This window comes from Scyliorhinus canicula, chromosome 1 (assembly GCF_902713615.1).
Source record: "Scyliorhinus canicula chromosome 1, sScyCan1.1, whole genome shotgun sequence".
NCBI classification, from domain to species: Eukaryota; Metazoa; Chordata; class Chondrichthyes; order Carcharhiniformes; family Scyliorhinidae; genus Scyliorhinus; species Scyliorhinus canicula.
Window position 1 is genome coordinate 83,173,276 of NC_052146.1, and position 16,558 is coordinate 83,189,833.

The window sequence follows — 16,558 nt, forward strand, 5'->3', positions numbered from 1 at the left end:
TGTATGCCTCTATTAAGTCACCTCTTAACCTTCTCTCTAACGAAAACAACCTCAAGTCCATCAGCCTTTCCTCATAAGTTTTTCCCTCCATACCAGGCAACATCCTGGTAAATCTCCTCTGCACCTGTTACAAAGCTTCCATATCCTTCCTATAATGAGGCGACCAGAACTGTACGCAATACTCCAAATGCGGCCATACCAGAGTTTTGTACAGCTGCAACATGACCTCATGGCTCCGGAACTCAATCCCTCTACCAATAAAGGCCGACACACCATAGGCCTTGTTCACAACCCTATCAACCTGGGTGGCAACTTTCAGGGATCTATGTACATGGACACCGAGATCCCTCTGCTCATCCACACTGCTAAGAATTTTACCATTAGCCAAATATTCCGCATTCCTGTTATTTCCAAAGTGAATCACCTCACACTTCTCTACATTAAACTCCATTTGCCACCTCTCAGCCCAGCTCTGCAGCTTTTCTACGTCCCTCTGTAACCTGCAACATCCTTCCACACTGTCTACAACTCCACAGACTTTAGTGTCGTCTGCAAATTTACTCACCCAACCTTCTGTGCCCTCCTCTAGGTCATTTCTAAAAATGACAAACAGCAACGGCCCCAGAACAGATCCTTGTGGTACGCCACTCGTAACTGAACTCCATTCTGAACATTTGCCATCAACCACCACTCTCTGTCTTCTTTCAACTAGCCAATTTCTGATCCACATCTCTAAATCACCCTCAATCCCCAGCCTCCGTATTTTCTGCAATAGCCGACCGTGGGGAACCTTATCAAACGCTTTACTGAAATCCATATACACCACATCAACTGCTCTACCCTCGTCTACCTGTTCAGTCACCTCAAAGAACTCGATAAGGTTTGTGGGGCATGACCTACCCTTCACAAAACCATGCTGACTATCCCTAATCATATTATTCCTATCTAGATGATTATAAATCGTATCTCTTATAATCCTCTCCAAGACTTTACCCACAACAGACGTGAGGCTCACCGGCCAATAGTTACCGGGGTTATCTCTACTCCCCTTCTTGAACAAAGGGACCACATTTGCTATCCTCCAGTCCTCTGGCACTATTCCTGTAGCCAATGATGACATAAAAATCAAAGCCAAAGGCTCAGCAATCTCTTCCCTGGCTTCCCAGAGGATCCTAGGATAAATCCCATCAGGCCTCAGGGACTTATCTATTTTCACCTTGCCCAGAATTGCCAACACTTCTTCCCTACGCACCTCAATGCCATCTATTCTAATAGCCTGGGTCTCAGCATTCTCCTCCACAACATTATCTTTTTCCTGAGTGAATACTGACGAAAGGTATTCATTTAGTATCTCGCTTATCTCCTCAGCCTCCACACACAACTTCCCACCACTGTCCTTGACTGGCCCTACTCTTACCCTAGTCATTCTTTTATTCCTGACATACCTATAGAAAGCTTTTGGGTTTTCCTTGATCCTACCTGCCAAAGACTTCTCATGTCCTCTCCTTGCTCATCTTAGCTCTCTCTTTAGATCCTTCCTCGCTTCCTTGTAACTATCAAGCGCCCCAACTGAAACTTCACGCCTCATCTTCACACACATAGGCCTCCTTCTTCCTCTTAACAAGAGATTCCACTTCTTTGGTAAACCACGGTTCCCTCGCTCGACCCCTTCCTCCCTGCCTGACTGGTACGTACTTATCAAGAACATGCAATAGCTGTTCCTTGAACAAGCTCCACATATCCAGTGTGCCCAACCCTTGCAGCCTACTTCTCCAACCTACACATCCTAAGTCATGTCTAATGGCATCATAATTGCCCTTCCCCCAGCTATAACTCTTGCCCTGCGGGGTATACTTATCCCTTTCCATCACTAACGTAAAGGTCACCGAATTGTGGTCACTGTTTCCAAAGTGCTCACCTGCCTCCAGATCTAACACCTGGCCTGGTTCATTACCCAAAACCAAATCCAATGTGGCCTCGCCTCTTGTTGGCCTGTCAACATATTGTGTCAGGAAACCCTCCTGCACACATTGTACAAAGAACGACCCATCTAATGTACTCGAACTATACCTTTTCCAGTCAATATTTGGAAAGTTAAAGCCTCCCATAACAACTACCCTGTTACTTTTGCTCTTTTCCAGAATCATCTTCGCCATCCTTTCCTCTACATCCCTAGAACTATTAGGTGGCCTATAGAAAACTCCCAACAGGGTGACCTCTCCTTTCCTGTTTCTAACCTCAGCCCATACTACCTCGGAAGAAGAGTCCCCATCTAGCATCCTTTCCGCCACCGTAATACTGTCCTTGACTAGCAGCGCCACACCTCCCCCTCTTTTGCCCCCTTCTCTGAGCTTACTAAAACACCTAAACCCTGGAACCTGCAACAACCATTCCTGTCCCTGCTCTATCCATGTCTCTGAAATGGCCACAACATCGAAGTCCCAGGTACCAACCCATGCTGCCAGTTCCCCTACTTTATTTCGTATACTCCTGGCATTGAAGTAGACACACTTCAAACCACCTACCTGAACACTGGCACCCTCCTGCGAAGTCAAATCTGTGCTCCTGACCTCTATACTCTCAATCTCCCGTACCCCAAAACTACAATCCAGGTTCCCGTGCCCCTGCTGAATTAGTTTAAACCCCCCCAAAGAGCACTAACAAATCTCCCCCCCAGGATATTGGTGCCCCACAGGTTCAGATGTAGACCGTCCTGTCTATAGAGGTCCCACCTTCCCCAGAAAGAGCCCCAGTTATCCAGGAATCTGAATCCCTCCCGCCTGCACCATCCCTGTAGCCACGTAACCCTCTAACCCAAAAGCCTTGGACAAGAAGCCAATTACAGTTTTTGGAGACCACTTTCGGGCACAGCGAACAGGAGAAGCCACTGTGAGATACAGTTGACCATTCCCCAGAAGACAGTAGTGATGCCAAAGACACCAAAATCATCTAATATACCAGCAGTGACTCCAACTAGGTTGGACCCCATGTTTATCCCACCAGACTACTGCACTGTAGCCATATCCAGTATGGGTGTTGGAGAGGCCCCTCCCAGAAGGCCATCTTCCTGTCACCCCAGCTCAGACAGGCTGGCCTAAGGTCAGGGGTAATCTAAAACCTGAAACTGGGACTTTGGAGTTGTGTCAACCCTGAACTGGGATGTTCTCTTCCCCCCCCCCCCCCAGTCTTGGGCCCAAGCAACTGAACCCCCAGGTCACCCACGTGAACAGGCAGGTGCTACACGGGGAGCTGTCATCCTAGGACCTGCCCCCTCTCCCCACCCGAGAGATGTCCAGCATTCTCTTGTGCATCGCGCTGAGCTGCTTAACCTGCACTCGACCCCTTCGGGTTCACCACTCAAACCCGAGACTCGGTCGAAGATACAGGATGCTGAAATGCCCGATGTCGCAACAAGGGGGAAGTTGAAGTCGAATTTGTGCACTAAATAGGCTTTGCAAGGTAGATTAGATTCAAATCCTCCCTGAATTACTTGCATTGCTGGAAAAGACTGTCCTTTTGGACACCCAGCATCTAAAACTCAAAACAAAGATGCAGCAGAAACTGCCATTTCGCCTGCAAACCATGTTTGAGTTCCTGGTGTGAATTAAAGTATGCTTCTAAGTTTCCCTATCCTTCCTTCCTATGACCACCCTAGAAATCAAAACGAAAGCAAATGAAATGAAATAGAATTCATTTCAATTTTGCAAGGCGAGGGAAGACCTTTAAGTGCTGTAAGCTGCAGGGCTATGGACCGGGTGCAGTCAGCTGGCATTAGAAAGGGCACCTGTGTGTGTCTTTGGGTCGGCATGGACAATACTAGATTCAAATTGGGCTTGGCGGGGAGATGGAGGACGGGCTGTGGGCGGAAGCCCTGAGTAGGGTGAACTCAACTGCAACATGTGCCAGGCTCGGCCTGATTCAGTTTAAGGTCGTTCACCGGGCCCACATGACGGTGGCTCGGATGAGCAAATTCTTTGGGGTAGAGGACAAGTGCGCTAGATGCGCGGGAGAACCAACGAACCATGTTCACACGTTTTGGGCGTGCCCTAAGCTTAGGGGGTATTGGGAGGGATTTGCGGAGATCATGTCCCGGGTGCTGAAAACAAGGGTGGTGATGAGTCCAGGGGTGGCAATTTTCAGGGTTTCGGAAGACCCGGGAGTCCAGGGGGAGAAAGAGGCCGATGTTCTGGCCTTTGCTTCCCTGATAGCCTGGCGGCGAATACTGCTGGCATGGAGGGACTCAAAACCCCCGAAGACCGAACTATGGCTTTCAGACATGTCAAGTTTTCTGGGTATGGAAAAAAATTAAGTTCGCCTTGAGGGGATCTGTATCAGGGTTTGCCTGAAGGTGGCAACCATTGATCGACTTCTTCGCGGGAGAGTGAACGTCAACCCGGGGGGGGAAGAGATTAGAGTAGTGTATGGGAGGGATAAATAGGCGGGTAGTGTCTATGGGAGAGGAGCGGGTATGTGCATTATGGTTTGATTGAAGTATTGGTTTTCCGTTGATGTTTGCATATTTCTGTTACCTGTAACTTTACAATGCCAAAAAACACCTCAATAAAATTGTTTATTTAAAAAAATTCAACTTGGATAAATTTGGGAGCTTTTCAGCAAAGATGTTTTACAGGTTGACTGGTTCTATGGCTGTGGTTTGCATAAAATATGCACTATTTTGAGTAGATTTTCTGTGGGGTCTCGGATCTGTGAATGGACCAAGACAGACCCGATTCCCGCAGAAGTTCAATACATGTTATATGGAAGTCAGCATCAATAGCTATCAGGCCAGTTAAGGACTTTTAGTTAAAAATGTTCAAATTTAGTGTGGAGGACACACACTACTGATGTATGCACTTCAGAATTCCCAATAACGGCCAGGAGCTGATATTGAAGGATCTCCACAATGAACAACCAGAGGTGTCCATAATGAAGATGTTGCCGCACAGCTAGATCAGGTGGCTGGGCCTGGATGTGGACATTGAGAAGATGGCCCAGCAATGCTCCATCTGACAGGAGCACCAGAAGTTGCGAGTGTTGTTTGGCACGCAAGGCATACCTCACGTGCTCGTTACAAACAATGGGACTCTTTCATGAGTGAAGAGTTCTCATGGTTTTTGAAAGCGAATGGGGTACAGCATATCCGTAATGCCCATACCACCCAGCTTTTAATGGTTTTGGGGGGGGGGGGGGGGCGGTAAGAGACCTCGAGAAGCAGTCTTATGGTTTGATGGACACAAGGCTGGCTTGATCTTATTTTGCTACAGGACCACCCCATTCGCAGTGACTGGGGTGGCCCTGGCTGAATTGCTAATGACTTCGAACCTGCCTTAATATGATTTTCTATGACATAGGTGCGAAAGTGCAACGACAACCAGGAGTTGCAAGGGCGTTGCCTCAGTCAACGTTGACCATACAGATGCTTTGATTGATTCTGGGGATGAAATGGTTGACGTGTGAGGAGAGATTGAACTGTTTTTGAACAGTCAATAACCCTGAGAACTACTCACTCGTGAAAGAGTGGGCCTCTTCCTATCAAGTACAAGTCCAAGGTCAGATTGTGCAAAAGAACCTTCATCATATTCGGTCCAGGAAAACAATTCTTCGAAAGTTTCCTCAGGAGCGCAAAGTTCTCATCCAGCCAACTTTGACGCTGCAGCAGCCCGTAACGGGGCCCAAGGGGGTCAAGAAGCCGAGATGACTGAGGTCGTGGACACAGAATTCAGAAATGGAAACTCAAACATCGGAAACCTCTGATAGGGAGTCAACAGTACAGCAGTCACCGCAACGCTCCTATTGGAAGCAGCGTTCGCCTTACAGGTTCACGTCGCCCGATCCGGTACCTTGTCCAACCTGACCACAAAGAGAGTCCACGCCTCCTTCCCCACAGATGTCGGAGGATCTTTCAGACTTTTGGCGGGGGGGGGGGGGGATGTTATAACTGCAGATATCTTACGGGGTAGAGACAATTAACTTGCCCATCAACGTTGCAGGGTTAGGTACTTTTTGGCGCAGCCATTTAGGGCGCGGCCGTTTTGGCGCCAACCCGTTTTGGCGCCGGCTGTTTTGGCGCCGGACGTTTTGGCGCCAAAATAAAATTTCTTTATTATTAGCCTCAGGTGAGTTGGCTGGTGCGGGTGCGTTGAGTTGGGTGCTGGTGCGTTCTATCACCATCTGTTTATATATTGGCGTGATATATTGGCATTATTGACGTTTTGGCACCAAAATAACATTTCTTTATTTGTGAATTAGCCTCAGTTGAGTTGGCTGCTGGTGCGGGTGCGTTGAGTTGGGTGCTGGTGCGTTCTATCACCATCTGTTTATATATTTTGTAACTAAACCAATTCGCATACCCATATGATGGCTGAGGCAGTATCAACGAAACGTGGTAAAGAAAAATTTGTTCATAACGGATTCCTTTACGTCTTTGACAAAACAAGCAAAGGTGACAGCGAAGTGAAATTTTGGCGTTGTGAGCAAAAAAACCGGTGCAAAGCACGTCTCCATACTAAAGATGCAAACGTGGTGAGGCAGCTGAACAGCCATTCGCATGCTTCTGCTGCACAAGTAGAGGTTGCACTCGTGAAAACTAAAATAAAAAAGAGAGCACAGGAAACCCTTGAGGCACCGACTGTAGTTGTTAATGAATGTTTGACAGACATATCCCAAGCTAGTCTACCAGCCATTCCTAATATATCTGCTTTGAGGAGAATGATAAGCAGAAAGCGTAATTATGTATTGAACGCCCCCACCAATCCAAGTGATTTACAACAATTGATTGTGCCAGAATGGCTTATCTTAAGAGGGTTGGAATATAAAAGCAGCGATGTGCTACTGAGCCTTTATAAGGCTCTGGTTAGGCCCCATTTGGAGTACTGTGTCCAGTTTTGGGCCCCACATCTCAGGAAGGACATACTGGCACTGGAGCGTGTCCAGCGGAGATTCACACGGATGATCCCTGGAATGGCGGGTCTAGCATATGAGGAACGGCTGGCGTTCCTGGGATTGTATTCATTGGAGTTCAGAAGGTTAAGGGGAGATCTAATAGAAACTTACAAGATAATACATGGCTTAGAAAGGATGGACGCAAAGAAACTGTTTCCGTTAGGCGAGGAGTCGAGGACCCGTGGGCACAGCCTTAGAATTAGAGGGGGTAAATTCAAAACAGAAATGCGGAGACATTTCTTCAGCCAGAGAGTGGTGGGCCTGTGGAATTCATTGCCACAGAGTGCAGTGGAGGCCGGGACGCTAAATGGCTTCAAGGCAGAGATAGATAAATTCTTGATGTCGCGAGGAATTAAGGGCTATGGGGAGAATGCTGGGAGGTGGAGTTGAAATGCCCATCAGCCATGATTGAATGGCGGAGTGGACTCGATGGGCCGAATGGCCTTACTTCCACTCCTATGTCTTATGGTCTTATGGTCTAATGCTACAGGATATATGTCCCTCAACCAGGAGTGGAAGAAAAATTTTTACTTTGTGATAGCGGACCAGGTCACGACCGGATATTAATCTTCGGAAGACAGAGCTGGCTACAGCACTTATTGACATCTGATATGTGGTTTGCAGATGGCACATTCAGTATTGCTCCCAGCCTCTTTTCTCTGTAATTATGGTAAAAAAAACACGGAGGAGTTACTCCTACGGTTTATGCTCGTTTGCCCAACAAGCAACGCACCACATATACGAGAATGTTCGCATTATTGAAAGAAATCGAACCCAACTTGAAACCCAGTTCAATCGTCTGTGATTATGAACAAGCTGCGCACAGTGCTATGAAAGACATATTCCCTGATGTTCAAATAAAAGGATGTTTTTTTCATTTAGCTCAAAATATGCAAAAACATCTAGCTAGTATGGGGTTCCGTAGTTTGTATAACACTGATCCAGATTTCGCGTTAGAAGCTAAAATGATTATTGCCATTGCCTTCGTCCCTTTGAACAAAATCGATGAATATCTGGATGCTTTAGCGACCCAACTGCCGCAAGAACTTCAAGATTTACTGAACTGGTTTGAAGATACATATGTTGGTCGTCTGAACAGACGAGGAAATGGTAGACGAACACCTTTATTTCGCCCTGAGATTTGGAACCTTTATCAGAGAACATTAAACGGGGAAGACCGCACAAACAATAATGCGGAGGCAGCCCACCGTCGATTGAAATATGAACTTGGCATGCATCATCCCACCATATGGAAACTAATTGATGGCCTGCGTAAAGTACAGAAAGGTAGAGATGCATATTATGAAAGGTTACTAGCCGGCCATGAACCGCCACAAAAACTAAAAAAGTAGAGATGCAGATAAAAGAATACATGAAACTGTTCTTAAATTTGAAAACATGCATGCTATCGAGTACTTGAGGAGCCTTGCTCATAATTACCAAATGAACTAAACTAAAGGTTTTTTAACTTTAGTTTTTAACTAAATGAACTAATTTAAGGTTTTTAACTAAATTAACTAATTTAAGGTTTTTAATTAAATGAACTAATTTAAGGTTTTTAATTTACAATAAAGATAAAAGAATACATGAAAGTGTTCTTATATTTGAAAATTTGAGTACTTGAGGAGCCTTGCTCATAATCACCAAATGAACTAAACTAAATGAACTAATTTAAGGTTTTCTGTCGTCTGCGCCCAAACGGCCGCGCCAAATTGGCTGCGCCCAATTGTCCCATGGCGCCCAAACGGCTGCGTCCAAACGGCCGCGCCAAAATGGCCGCGCCCAATTGTCCCATCCCCAACGTTGCAGAATACAAGTTCCCCCATTAAGGGGGTAGGGAACCTCAAAACAATGTATAGCTGTAGGGCACATAAAGCCAGCCAGTTAATCGCCAGCAAGGCAGACTCAGTTGGGATCTACCGTGTGATGTAAATGATAGTTATTGTAAATAAACCACGTTTCTTTTAACTACTCAGTGCGGACCTTATAAAACAGGTGAAAACCTAAAAGGAGTGGGATCTTCAGAGAGACGACTGTAGCTCAACAACAATGTGATGCAGCCACTTAAAGTGGACATATGGGAAAAGATAAATTCTGTGAGTTTTATCTATCAACTAAAACCAAATTCAAAAGTTAGGATCATTCATTAAGGTTATTTAGGAGGAAGGTGGGAAATTGTCTTTGAAAATCGTGGAAGCAAATACAATGCGGAGGAAAGAAATAAGAGTTTTTGTTTTTCTTTTCTTCATACTCTTTCCATTGGAGAATAGTGTGAAGTATTGGAAGGATTTACAGGCTGTTTAACAACCTGATTGCCCACGGCATGAATGTTCTTTCCATAACTATTTTCAAGTCATGGATTAGGGCTTAAACTCAGGGCCCCCTGTCTTGCGGCAGGAGTGCTGCCAACTGAGCCACAAGACCTCCAGCAAGTGATGGAGAGATACAACAGCCACCTCCCTGTTTGATGGATAATAAAGCAAGTGTTCCATTTCAGGTAGGGTGTGAAGAGGGTTGGCTTGTTTGGCACTTAAGGACAACCCCTCAGAGAATGCCATGCACTATGCCCCACACGATGTGACAGGCAGGTTCTACACTTTGTACACTCCCTGCAGGATTGAGTAATGGTGACTAAACAAAATCACCTCTGTCACCAGTCTGCTGGGAAGCGGGATTTTTTGAGGTTCAGTCCATTAATTGACCTGGAGGGAGGTCTACCATGTAAATGGGCAGACCCGGGGTGGGGTGGAGGTGGGTTGACTCTGGAAGGGGAGGTCAGAAGGGCTACCTTCATTCCGCAGGAGAACTTGGCTCTACAGTTTTAAAAGATGTTCGTAACAAAGTACTTTTTGAAGTATAGTTACTGGTGTAATGTAGTATGAGGTATTTGGAAAATCAACGAGGTTAACAGTGAACTTGAGATAAAAACAAAAATCAGACAGGTAACAAAATGATCAGGTGTCTGGAGGAATAATAAGCAAGATTAACAGGCGTCCCGAGACATTGAGATGTGAATGATCACATCATAAACATGGTTTACCTCAGATCAGTGGAGTTATACAAATGATAACTTCTAAAGGCAAAGAATTTGAGAGACGGAGACAACTGAATTCAGAGGATGGAATTAGGGAAGCAGGCTAATTCACCATCTAACAGTCAGACAGGCCAGTTTCAGTTAACATTTAGAGCCATGGCAAATTACAGATATTCTCCTCAGAAAGACTCGGTTTCATGCCTTGACTGAACCAAGAAGAGACTCTTTCCCATACCAGCCTCCCCGAACAGGTGCCGGAATGTGGAGACTAGGGGCTTTTCACAGTAACTTCATTTGAAGCCTACTTGTTTCAATAAGCGATTTTCATTTCATTTCATTTCCTAGGCTTGGTCACCGAAGCGGTATTGTGTGGTAACTATTAACTGGACTTGACTGATAGTCACCAGAATTACATGTTGCTTGGGAAATTTGGTGTCCCAGTGATTTCAGGAAATGTGGGTATATTTTATGAATAAGAGCTAACTTCAGATGACACAATGTGTTTAGTTATTCATATACTTAATGTCATAGTATATATTAGTCTTTTGTTGTGACTTTTTCCTTTTCTTTTACTTTAATAAATATTCTTTATTAATTGTTTACACAACGACCGGACTGGTTGCTCACTGGGTTGTACACTGTTCCTTACGTTATTCCAAACAAATATACATCACTAAGAACCAGTGTTTAAGGTTATCCTTCGGGGTGTTGATGCAATCTTGCAGGGAACATCAGCAGGATTCTTAACAAAATTGGGCGCTCTTGGCCGGGATTTTAAAAAGCATAATTCCTTTTGGGTGTAGCAGTTTTGTGACTTTTTAAATGTAACGAGAGCGAGGAACACATGGAGCCATGTGAGAAAATGTTATTAAAAGTAAGGAAACTGCGACTTCCGGTTGCGGCTATGACTAGCTAAGCCGCACATTTGGAAGCTCCTGCAACAAAGGTGTTTTTGGGCCAATTGGAGGGCCCCAACGGCGCTGAAAAAACGAATCCTGGTGGGGGAAGGTCCCCTGAGGAGAACTAGACCGATTTTATGGTCGGTACCCGGAGTGGAGCGGCAAGAAAAACGGCAGCAGCTCCCCAAAAAAAGCGGGGGAAGAAAATCAAAATGGCGGCCGGCGGTGCATCGGAGGAGTGGAAGAAATGGGCGGAGGAGCAGCAGGCCGCTCTCCTCCGTTTTTTCACGGAGATGAAAGTGGAGCTCCTAGAGTCCATGAACGCGACGGCCACCAGGTTGGTGGGAGCCCAGGCGATCCAAGAGGCGTCGATTAAAGATCTGCAGCAGGAGATGACCGCGAGGGAGGAGGAGGCCACAGTCATCGGGGCAAAGGTGGAGGTGCACGAGGCACTCCACATGAAGTGGCAGAGCCGCTTCGAGGAGCTGGACACTCGGATGAGGAGGAAAAATTTGAGGATCCTGGGCCTGGAAGAAGGCCTGGAGGGGTCGGATCTCCCGGGATATGTGGCGGAGATGTTGAGCTCCCTGATGGGGGAAGGGGCCGGTCCGGCGCCCCTGGAATTGGAAGAGGCATACCGGGTCATGGCCAGGAGGCCTACGGCAAACGAGCCCCCGAGGACGGTGCTGGTGCGGTTCCAGCGGCTAAGTGATCGAGAGAAAGTCCTGAGGTGGGCAAAAAGGGAGAAAAGCAGCAAGTGGCAGAACTCGACGGTAAGGGTGTACCAGGACTGGAGTGCGGAGGTGGCAAAGCGGCGGGCCCGGTACAACCGGACAAAGGCGGTGCTACACGCGAAAAAGATCAAATTTGGAATGCTGCAACCGGCGCGCTTGTGGGTCACCTACAAGGACCAACATCATTATTTCGAGTCCCCAGAGGAGGCCTGGACCTTTGTACAAGAGGAAAAGTTGGACACGAACTAAAACCTGGGAGCACCGGCGGTCGTAGCCGCCGGGGGACTCTTGATTGAGCAAGTGGCCCTTTTCTTTTTCAGGCCAGGTCGGAACTGGGTAACAGTTTCGTGGATTGTTTGGGGTGTTTTTTCTCGAACGGTTGACTTTTCTGAATATTTTGAAGGTTTCGAGTTGTTGGGTGTTTCTGTATATTTGTACTGTTGAAATCTCTATTGTGGGTCGTTGGCTTCTTATGGGGTGTTTCTTCCCGTTTCCAATTTCCCTTAGTTATTTACCCCTCTTACCCTTTATCTTTGGGTGCTTGGGGGGGTTTTTTTGTTCTTTTTTTTTTCTTTTCGGGTTATGGTTATCTGCGGTTATTTATGCTGTTTGATGGAGGGTGATGGTTGGGCACACTGTTAGTTGATAGCTAGTTAATTATTTTGTTATTTAAGTATGTAGTTAAGTATTTATGTATTTAGTTGCCATTGGGTATTTATATCGTTAAGTTGGGGAGACGGGACGGGGGGGAGCGGGTTGATTATGCGGGTCTTTCTCGGGGGTTTTAAGGGGATCTTTCACGGGCGCAGATGGGGTGAACCGGGAGGAGTCGGAATGTGGCAGGAGCAGCCGGGTCAGCGGAGACCAGCTGACTCTCGGGAGTACGATGTGGGGTACATCGCGGCTAGGAGGGGTCCTAGCCAGGGGGGGGGGGGGGGGGGGGAAGGGGGGGAGGGGGGGCTGGGGGGGGACACCGGGTTGCTGCTGGAAAGACCAGGGACGAGGAGGGGAGAGCCGGGGGGGGTGGGGGGGGGGGGGGGCCATCGCTATGGGAAGCGGGTCAGAAAAGAAGGGATGACCCGGGGCGAGCAAGGGACAAGACATGGCTAATCGACAGGGAGTAGGGATGGGTCGCTCTGCGACCCGATTGATCACGTGGAACGTAAGGGGGCTGAATGGGCCGGTCAAAAGATCAAGGGTCTTCTCACACCTGAAGGGACTGAAGGCTGATGTAGCAATGCTGCAGGAGACTCATTTGAGGGTAGCAGATCAGGTCCGCCTGAGAAGGGGGTGGGTGGGACAGGTGTTCCACTCAGGCTTGGATATCAAGAACCGGGGGGTGGCGATTTTGGTGGGAAAGAGGGTGTCGTTGTGGCGGCAGAGGTGGTGGCAGACAAGGAGGGCAGGTACGTGATGGTGAGGGGTAGGCTGCAGGGAGAGAATGTGGTACTGGTAAATGTGTATGCCCCGAACTGGGACGACGCGGGTTTTATGAGGCGCCTGCTGGGCCTCATCCCGGGACTGGAGGCAGGGGGCCTGATCATGGGAGGGGACTTTAATACGGTGTTAGACCCTGGGCTGGATAGATCGAGTTCCAGGACGAATAGGAGGCCGGCAGCGGCAGAGGTGTTAAGGGGGTTCATGGAGCAGATGGGAGGGGTAGACCCATGGAGATTTGGTAGGCCTAGGGCGAGGGAGTATTCTTTTTTCTCCCACGTCCACAGAGTGTACTCTAGGATCGATTTTTTCGTATTGAATAGGGGACTGATACCGAGAGTGCAGGACACGGAGTACTCGGCCATTGCGATATCGGACCATGCACCACATTGGGTGGACGTGGACATGGGGGAGGCGCGGGACCAACGCCCGTTGTGGCGCCTGGATGTAGGGCTGTTGGCGGACGAAGAGGTGTGCAGAAGGGTGAGAACGGGCATTGAGAACTATCTGGGTACGAATGACACAGATGAGGTGCAGGTGGGGACGGTCTGGGAGGCCTTGAAAGCAGTGATTAGAGGAGAGCTGATCTCCATAAGGGCACACAGAGAGAGGAAGGAGAGGCAGGAAAGGGAGAGGCTGGTGGGGGAGCTCCTAGAAGTAGACAGGAAATATGCGGCGGCACCAGAGGAGGGGCTATTAAGGGAGCGGCGTAGCTTGCAGGCCAGGTTCGACCTACTGACCACTAGGAAGGCGGAAATGCAGTGGAGAAGGGCGCAGGGTGCGGCGTATGAGTACGGGGAAAAGGCGAGCAGGATGCTGGCACACCAGCTTCGTAAGCGAGATGCAGCCAGAGAGATTGGGGGAGTGAGAGAGGGGGGTGGGGACGTAGTGCAGAAGGGGCAAGAGGTGAATAGGGTCTTTAGGGACTTCTATAGGGAATTGTATAGGTCTGAACCGCCGAAGAGGAGAGGGGGAATGAAGAACTTTCTCGACAAATTGGGGTTCCCAAAGGTACAGGAGGAGCTGGTGGAAGGGTTGGGGGCGCCGATAGAGCTGCAGGAGCTAATTAAAGGGATAGGCCAGATGCAGGCGGGGAAGGCGCCGGGGCCGGATGGGTTCCCGGTGGAGTTTTTACAGGAAATTTGTGGACTTGGTGGGTCCAGTGCTGGTGCGAGCCTTTAATGAGGCGCGCGAGGGGGGGGTTCTGCCCCCAACAATGTCGCAGGCCCTGATCTCCTTGATTTTGAAGCGGGACAAGGACCCGGTCCAGTGCGGGTCCTACAGGCCCATCTCCCTCCTGAATGTTGACGCCAAGCTGTTAGCAAAGGCCCTGGCAACCAGGATAGAGGACTGTGTGCCAGGGGTAGTCCATGAAGACCAGACGGGGTTCGTGAAGGGACGCCAACTTAACACAAATGTCCGGAGATTGTTAAATGTGATTATGATGCCAGCAGTGGAAGGGGAGGCGGAGATAGTGGTAGCGCTGGACGCGGAGAAGGCATTTGACAGGGTGGAGTGGGAATACTTGTGGGAGACGTTGGAAAGGTTTGGGTTTGGGGAGGGATTTATCAAGTGGGTAAAACTGCTCTATTCAGCTCCGATGGCAAGTGTGGTAACAAACGGGAGGAGGTCAGAATATTTTGGGCTCCATCGAGGTACTAGGCAGGGATGTCCCCTATCTCCCTTACTCTTTGCATTAGCGATTGAGCCGTTGGCGATGGCACTGAGGGGTTCAGGGGGGGTGGAGAGGACTGACAAGGGGAGGGGAGGAACATCGGGTCTCGCTCTATGCGGATGATTTGTTTTGTATGTGGCAGACCCGGAGGGGGGAATGCCGGAGGTAATGGGGATACTAGCGGAGTTCGGGGACTTTTCGGGATATAAATTAAATCTGGGGAAAAGTGAGGTCTTTGTAATACACCCGGGAGACCAAGGGGAGGGAATTGGGAGGCTCCCCTTCAAAAGAGCAGTTAAAAGTTTTAGGTATTTGGGGGTGCAGGTGGCAAAGAACTGGGGGACCCTCCACAAGTTGAACTTTCCAGACTGGTGGAACAGATGGAGGAGGAGTTTAAGAGGTGGGACATGGTGCCGCTGTCGCTGGCAGGGAGGGTGCAGTCAGTTAAAATGACGGTCCTCCCGAGGTTCTTGTTTTTGTTCCAGTGTCTGCCCATCTTCCTCCCCAGGGCCTTTTTCAAGAAGGTAACGAGTAGTATTATGGGGTATGTGTGGGCACATGGCACCCCGAGAGTTAGAAGGGTCTTTTTGGAGCGGAGTAGGGATAGTGGAGGGCTGGCGTTACCCAACCTTTCAGGATATTACTGGGCGGCAAATACATCGATGGTACGAAAGTGGATGATGGAAGGGGAGGGGGCAGCCTGGAAGCGCATGGAGAGGGCGTCCTGCGGCAACATAAGCTTAGGGGCACTGGTAACGGCACAATGGCCGCTCCCTCCCACGAGGTATACCACGAGCCCGGTGGTGGCGGCCACCCTCAAGATCTGGGGGCAGTGGAGGCGACACAGGGGGGAAGTGGGAGGTCTGATAGGGGCACCACTAAGAGGGAACCACAGATTTGCGCCGGGAAACACAGGAGGGGGATTCCAGAGCTGGCAGAGGGCGGGTATTAGACAACTGAGGGACTTGTTTATAGAGGGGAGGTTTGCGAGCCTGGGAGAGCTGGAGGAGAAATTTGGGCTCCCCCCGGGGAACACGTTCAGGTACCTCCAAGTGAAGGCATTTGCCAGACGACAGGTAGCGGGGTTCCCCGCGCTCCCCGACAGGGGGGTGAGTGATAGGGTGCTATCAGGGGTCTGGGTCGGGGGAGGGGAAGATCTCGGACATCTATAAGATTATGCAGGAGGTGGAGGAGGTACCAGTAGAGGAGCTGAAAGATAAGTGGGAGTTAGAGCTGGGGGAACAGATAGAGGACGGGACATGGGCAGACGCCCTGGAGAGGGTCAAACTCGTCGTCGTCATGTGCGAGACTAAGTCTCATTCAATTTAAGGTACTGCATAGAGCCCACATGACGGGGACAAGGATGAGTCGGTTTTTCGGGGGTGAAGACAGGTGTATTAGATGTTCGGGAAGCCCTGCGAATCATGCACATATGTTTTGGGCATGTCCGGCACTGGAGGAGTTCTGGAAGGGGGTGGCAGGGACGGTGTCGAGAGTGGTGGGGTCCAGGGTCAAGCCAGGATGGGGACTTGCGATCTTCGGGGTTGGGGTGGAACCGGGGGTACAGGAGGCGAGGGAGGCTGGAATATTAGCCTTTGCGTCCTTGGTGGCTCGGAGGAGGATCCTGATTCAGTGGAGGGACGAAAGGCCTCCGAGTGTTAACACCTGGTAAACGACATGGCAAACTTCATCCAATTTGGAAAGGATCAAATTCGCCCTGAGAGGGTCGGTGCAGGGGTTTTTCAGGCGATGGCAACCCTTCCTAGACCTCTTGGATCAGAGATAGAAACTGAGGCCGTGACAGCAGCAACCCGGGAGGGGAGGGGAGGGCGGGAGG